The sequence below is a fragment of the Bactrocera neohumeralis genome, chromosome 4, assembly GCF_024586455.1.
Source record: "Bactrocera neohumeralis isolate Rockhampton chromosome 4, APGP_CSIRO_Bneo_wtdbg2-racon-allhic-juicebox.fasta_v2, whole genome shotgun sequence".
Taxonomy (NCBI): domain Eukaryota; kingdom Metazoa; phylum Arthropoda; class Insecta; order Diptera; family Tephritidae; genus Bactrocera; species Bactrocera neohumeralis.
The window spans coordinates 53,093,796-53,101,543 of record NC_065921.1 but is presented as its reverse complement, the minus strand read 5'-3'; positions in this window follow the sequence as shown (position 1 = coordinate 53,101,543).

The window sequence follows — 7,748 nt, the reverse complement described above, 5'->3', positions numbered from 1 at the left end:
TCATACCTAAGCTGGGACAACCTATCAAAATTGAACCGTCGAGCGCGTTGAAACTTTTATCTCAATCGCCTGACAGTCCTTTTCTTCAAGGTTAGCTCGCGCGTGCACCATTTAATTATGCTAACCCTACAACACTCATATCTACCAAAAACCCTATCGTTAACCCCCCAAACTACCTCATGGAGACGAGCAATTTGCACGTCCGCCCACAACTCACTAAGAGGTATACAAGATACCGCTTCGCTAACTGAGAGTCCATATTGGTTCCAGTCAGTACCAGTGGGGATCGAGGAGTAACCATAATTTGAATCGAATTTTGATCACTCAATCGCCATCCTCCCTTTACCGTCCCGTTCACTTAATGCCTCACCTCAAATGTGGCTTCGATATGCAGACGAATGCCGGGATACCTTGCTGAACCACATCGAGGACGAGGCATTCGCATCCAACCCTAGGATAAATGGACTACCACCTACAAGAAGTAGAAGCATATCCATGTATCCCAGGTAGTGCTCTAGAGGCTTGCTAAATGGCAGTACAAACTAGCCATAACCATTCTATCGAACACCGCTTCTATAGCTACACAAACACGCAGCTGTAAAGAATCCAAACTACATAATCATAGCTTGGATTATTCACAACTATTGCATCATTAAATCCAAGGTCCGAAAAGCGCCTGAAACCTCCTGGAAGACCCCTAACCACACCATTAGTGGCGTGGGTCTCCTGTAGTAAGGCCCTACACCCACCCTCAGTCATAGAACTCCCCAACTCACACATTACGGCATTTGACCCCTGGCAGTTTAACTGAACGAACACCCCCATCAATTTTTAGCGAGAGCGCGCTTAACAATGCCACAGTAAATCGGGCAGACAGCTGACATCATAAGATGTTCAGGTGGTCTATAGTTGCGGCATTGTGGTGCATTGACACCCCTCGCAACCTCCTTCTCAAAGTGCTTGGCACCAAAACCCAACTCACTTAACTCCCCAATAAGTCTGTTTGCAGCCACAACTTGGCTGGCAATCCTCTTCTTCCGTAGCAGAGGGATCCCCACCTTAAGAACTACCTACCAAGTAGGCTGTTCCGACGGCAAAAATAACCACTAACGCAGTACAACGAGTGCGGGTAAAAACCCGGAACAGCTGCTCGCCATGTGCGGGTGACGGAACACTCAGGAAAAGCTATCAAGCACGCAAGAATGCTCAGTAGCAGTGGCCACCTAAGCGGTCGACTAAGGTGAAAAAACGCTAAGGCACACCCACAACCCAAGTAAAAGGCCGGAAAGTCCACTCAAAATTGGTGCCGGACGGAACTTTGTCGCCGTACCACCCCCGAGTCGGCCGATGTGGAAAATGCACCAAGTACACCGTGGGCTTAAAAGCTGACCACTACGACCAAACAAGTCGCAAAGCCAGCACTTCCCGCATAAGGACAGGCACCGGTACTTATTAAGCAAAAATTGCCCAAGTCCCCCCCGCAACACGGCCAACGCACAGGCGCACATCACAACTTAACATGGCAGGCAATTCAGCCGGCAGAGAACACCAACATTACGGTACAGCACTGAAACTGTGTGACAGCTCAGCACCTACTATTGCAAAACCCACTTTCCACCCACACTCAATAAAAAAACTACCTGCTCTATCCGCCTAACGAATTCAAAAACCAAAAAACAAACAACTTGCTACAAAAAACACCTAACACAAAAAATTCCCTACTCAAGTAAAAACACTTGCCTCAAAATTTTGTGCAAGCTCACACACTCAAAGTACCTTGACGAAAACAAAAACCTACTCAAGCAAATGTGAAAAAGTGTGTATGAACAAACGAGTGACCACACACAAACAAGTTTTCACTTGTTTTTCACAGCGCCTACGACTCGAAAACAAAAAAATTATTAAAAATTAATTTTGAAATGACTGAAAAATGAAAAATTATGCCACCACGGCTTATGCTAATGGAAAATAAATGAGACCTAGCTCAAATTACAAACTTACTTACTTGTAAATCCCAGCACGAAATTCTATCACTAAAAAATCCAATATTTTCAATTATTTTCGAATTATTTTCACAGAACAATGCGAGCACACGTGTTCAATCTATGAATCACAACTTTAGAACGAGTAGATAGGGACAGAGAATCCGTGTGAAAAGTTTCAAGCGTTTTTGAAACACGATACCCCAATTACCTGTCGCGAAAAATACTTATAAATTGTTCCGGTAACGAAAAAGTTCTTTATTTCTTAATCTAGTTGCTAAGCCTAAATCTTAAAACTAACGGCTTAAACTAGTGGTAACATAAATATGTATTAATAAGGGGTAAGTACATATAATCATGTTCAACTTTTCGTTCAATATTGTAGCAGATTATGGTAAGTATTAAGGTAAGTAGTAGATTGGTATTACGAATACCTTATCAAGGTAAGTATTTTATAATAGATTTTCTTAATTTAATTTTTAACAATTCAACAGTTTATAATTTTTATAATCAATATTATATGTATATCGTACATATGTATATTGTACACTACGATTTAATGCATAACAAATTTAATAATATTTTATTTAAAATATAAGATATTTTAATTAAAGTTTTGAACAATCAAGCACTAATTATTGAAAAGCCAGAAAATTTTACTGTATTATCTTCATTATAATATGAATTTAATTTACACTTTAGTCTAAGTAACACGTGGCTGGTTATCCTAACATCAAAAATTGAAAAAGTATAGGAATAAAGTAAACGAATAATGGAATATTTTATTGCAAATTAATTGTCTATTGATAAGATAGCTTACATCTCAATTTTCGATCGCATTTTTTTTATTTCAAATTCTTTTTTATTATTTGGCAGTGACAATTGTCCGTTAGCTCCAAAAGATTCTAACAGATGGTGATAATTATTGATAGGATTGAATTCAATAGATGGTGCTATGTTAAAAATACAAATTTAATAGCATAATTAATATTGCTGAAACTAAGGAATAACCTAAATTTATATTTTTATATTAAAATTCAAAATAAATTTAGGTTATGTGTACCTTATACGTTTAAATTTTTAGCATAGCGCCATCTATTGAATACTTGCACAATCCAATTAATAATTAATGCCATCTTTTAGAATCTTTTGAAGTAAACAAATAATTGTGACTGTCACATAATAGACAAAGAATTTGAAATAAAATTATGTTGCGATTCAAAATTGAGATGTAAGCTATTCTATCAATAGACAAATAATTTGCAATAAAATATTCTATAACTCTTACTTTTTCAATATTTGATGTTAGGCTCCAGATATTTGACTTGCGGCACATATTTGATACTGACCCCATTCACACCGACAATCGGTGGACGAACCGGTGACAATGTACCTTTCAGCAGCATTGCCACCGTTTTATCTAAACCCCTAAAATTTACAATTTCTAAAAATTGTCCTCCCGCCCGTTCTAAATCACACCGCGAACGACCTTCAACCAAAAGAAGAAAATTATCCGCATTCGCACAACACCTACAACGTGGCTCGAGCTGCCCAAGCAGAGAATTCATCATGAGATTCCAAATATATGAACCACAGATGGAACCCTGTGGGCAGCCACGAACCACCTCAATCTCCAAACTTCCTATCATACCCACTAGAGAGGCTTTTCGGTCCGAAAAATAGTTCCGACAAAGAGCAGCTTCCGGATAGCCAAGTTCCTCCAGTCGTTGCATCACTCGATCCCAGCTTACATAATCAAAATTAAAGTCAACAAATATGCCAAGGTCTTACAACTACCTTTATGTTGTTGTGGCTACTGCTGCTGTTGTTACTGTTGCTGTTAGTTTTTGCCTTTTGCTGCTTTTGCTATTGCTCTTGTTGCCCCTGCTACTGCTGTTGTTTTGGAAACGAAGTTGCCTTTTTCCTTTATGCTTGGTGGCTGCTTTATTGCTTTTGATGCAGAGTTTTCACTGGCACTGTTTATTTTGTTGTTTTAATGAACTCTGTGTTCTAAATATTTTTTAGAAATTATATTTATTTTTGGTTTTTTTTTAGATTTTTTATTATATTTCTTTAGTCAAACTATAGGTTTAGTTTGATTGAGTAGATTCATCGCTTTGTTTGCACTTTTAGTTTTTACTTTCTAATTAGATTTTTATACTTTTGCTGATTACACTGTTGTCTTTGTGGATCGTTCGCCGCTTAACTTTTAATTTTGTTGCACTTGATGTTTAGTATGCCTTCGCAAATCGTCATGGTGCGTGGTGTATGCAAGGGATTGTTGCTTTACAATAACAATGTTACTTTTGTAATTGATAAGCGTGCGCGAAAGTTAATATCTATAACACTAACCTTGACATCATGCTATACAACGCGTAGCAACAACGCTCACCCAAAGGATGCACTCACGCAGTAACCACTTGTTTAAGTACAAGTCCAAACAATAACACAGCCTATCCCACTCAACACTAATCTATATGTAAAGTAAACATAAGTATAAATACTAGTGTATTAAGTATAGATGCTTGTCTTTTTTGAACTAAAAAATTTATTGGAACTAAAAAATATTTTTTCAATAATTTCAATGAAATATTAACGCGGGGTGGTTTTAAAAAGATGTGAATCTAGTGAGTTATGTAAAAAACAAAACTAGATTATTTTTATTTCACTTATATTTCTACAATTGATTTCTTAAGCCTAGATAGAGTTTCATCATACATTCTAATAAGAACAAACTTAGGTGTTAGATAATGTGCTGTCTGAATCTACTTAAAGCGTGCATTAAGTTATAGTTTATGGCCACTTCCTTAGTGGCGATGTGTCAGTAACATATTTGACACATTCGTTTAATAATGAATTTATATGAGTATTGTTTACTTTACGCAAAAGTGCCCTTAGCTATTAGTGGCGTTAACTTGCATGGAAAAGGGAAAGTGTAAGAAAAATTTCTTAAAGCTGCTTACGAATGTCACTATCACAGATATTGACTATTATCCAATGTACTGGCGCCGAAATACTGAGAATGGTGGCCACACATTTACAATGCGATGGCCGAATTTTACAAATCCAGTAGAATTTGATAATCAGTGATTAATCCATCCGCCATCTGTTAGAATTTTTGGAGCTAATGGACAATTGTCACCGCCAAATAATAGAAAAAGAATTAAAATAAAAAAAAAATGCGATTGAAAATTGAAATGTAAGCTATCTTATCAATAAATAAATCAATAATATGAGAAGCAAACGGAAGCTCGATAACCAAATTTAGTTACTTATGTATATCTTGCAGCCTTAGCACCTCTTATCATCAAAATACATAGTATGTATGTATATCATACACTGCGATTTAATGCATAAAAAATTTAATAATATAACAAGGTGATAATACTTACATGTACATATGTATATACTTTTAATTAAAGTTTTGAACAATCAAACACTTCTTCTTCTTATTAATTGGCGTAGACACCGTTTACGCGATTATAGCCGAGTTAACGCCAGTCGCTTCTTTTTTTTGCTACGTGGCGCCAATTGGATATTCCAAGCGAAGCCAGGTCTTTCTCCACTTGGTCCTTACAACGGAGTGGAGGTCTTCTTCTTCCTCTGCTTATCCCCGGCGGGTACTGCGTCGAATACTCTCAGAGCTAAAGGGTTTTCGTCCATCCGGACAACATGACCTACCTATCGTAGCCGCTATCTTTTAATTCGCTGAACTATGTCAATGTCGTCGCTTATCTCGTACAGCTCACCGTTCCATCGAATGCGATATTCGCCGTGGACAATGCCCAAAGGACCATAAATCTTTCGCAGAACTTTTCTCTCGAAAACTCTTAACGTCGACTCATCGGTTGCTGTTATCGTCCAAGCCTCTGCACCACATAGCAGGACGGGAATTATGAGCGACTTATAGAGTTTGGTTTTTGTTCGTCGAGAGCGGACTTTACTTTTCAATTGTCTACTCAGTCCGAAGTAGCACCTGTTGGCAGGAATCCTGCGTTGTATTTCTATGCTGACATTGTTGGTGGTGTTAATACTGGTTCCTAAATAGACGAAATTATCTAAAACTTCAAAGTTATGACTGTCAACAGTGACGTAAGAGCCAAGCTGCTAGTGCGACGTCTGTTTGTTTGATGTCAGGAGATATTTCGTCTTGCCCTCGTTCACTGCCAGACCCAATTTCTGTGCTTCCTTGTCCAGCCTGGAGAAAGCAGAATTAACGGTGTTGAGGCCGATAATATCAATATCATCGGCATTCACCAGCAGCTGTACACTCTTATAGAAGATGGTACCTTCTTTATTTAGTTCTGCAGCTCGAACTATTTTTCGAGAAGCAGGTTGAAGAAGTCGCACGATAGGGAGTCGCCTTGTCTGAAACCTCGTTTGGTATCGAACGGCTCGGAGGGGTCCTTCCCGATCCTGATGGAGCTTTTGGTGTTACTCAACGTCAGTGTACACAGCCGTATTAGTTTTGCGGGGATACCAAATTCAGACATCGCGGCATAAAGGCAGCTCCTTTTCGTGCTGTCGAAAGCAGCCTTGAAATCGACGAAGAGGTGGTGTGTGTCGATTCTTCTTTCACGGGTCTTTTCCAAGATTTGGCGAATGGTGAATATGTGGTCGGTTGTTGATTTTCCAGGTCTAAAGCCACACTGATAAGGTGCAATCAGTTTGTTGACGGTGGGCTTTAATCTTTCACACAATACGCACGATAGAACCTTATATGCGATGTTGAGGAGGTTTATTCCACGGTAGTTGGCGCAGATTGTGGCGTCTCCATTTTTATGGATTAGGCATAGCACACTAAAATTCCAGCCGTTGGGCAAGCTTTCGTCCAACCATATTTTACAAAGAACCTGATGCATGCTTCTTATCAGTTCTTCGCCGCCATGTGTGAATAGCTCGGCCGGCAATCCGTCGGCCCCCGCCGCTTTGTTGTTCTTCAGGCGGTTAATTGCTATTCGAACGTCTTCATTGTCGCGCAATGCTACGTCGGTTCCATCGTCATCGATTGTGGAATCGGGTTCTCCTTCTCCTGGTGTTGTGCGTTCACTGCCATTCAGCAGGCTGGAGAAGTGTTCCCTCCATAATTTAAGTATGCTCTGGGCATCAGTGACTTGATCACCTTTGGGGGTTCTACAAGAGTATGCTCCGGTCTTGAAACCTTCTGTAAGCCGGCGCATTTTTTCGTAGAATTTTCGAGCATTACCCCTGTCGGCCAGCTTATCAAGCTCTTCGTATTCACGCATTTCGGCCTCTTCTTCTTCTGTCTACAAATGCGTCTCGCTTCCCTCTTCAACTCTCGGTATCTATCCCATCCCGCATGTGTAGTGGTTGATCGCAACGTTGCGAGGTAGGCAGTCTGTTTTCTCTCCGCTGCGACACGGCACTCCGCGTCGTAGTTGTTCTTTTGCACTTTCCGAAAACCAATGGTTTCGGTTGCAGCGGTACGTAAGGAGTTTGAAATGCCGTCCCACAGTTCCCTTATACCGAGATGTTGACGAGTGCTCTCAGAGAGCAGGAGTACAAGCCGAGTAGAAAATCGTTCGGCTGTCTGTTGTGATTGCAGCTTCTCGACGTCGAACCTTCTTTGTGTTTGTTGACGTGCGTTTTTTGCTGCACAGAGACGGGTGCGAATATTGGCTGCAACAAGATAGTGGTCCGAGTCGATATTAAGACCTCGGAGCGCACGCACATCTAAAACATTGGAGACGTGTCTTCCATCTATCACAACATGATCGTTCTGGTTAGTGGCTGTTCGATCCAGAG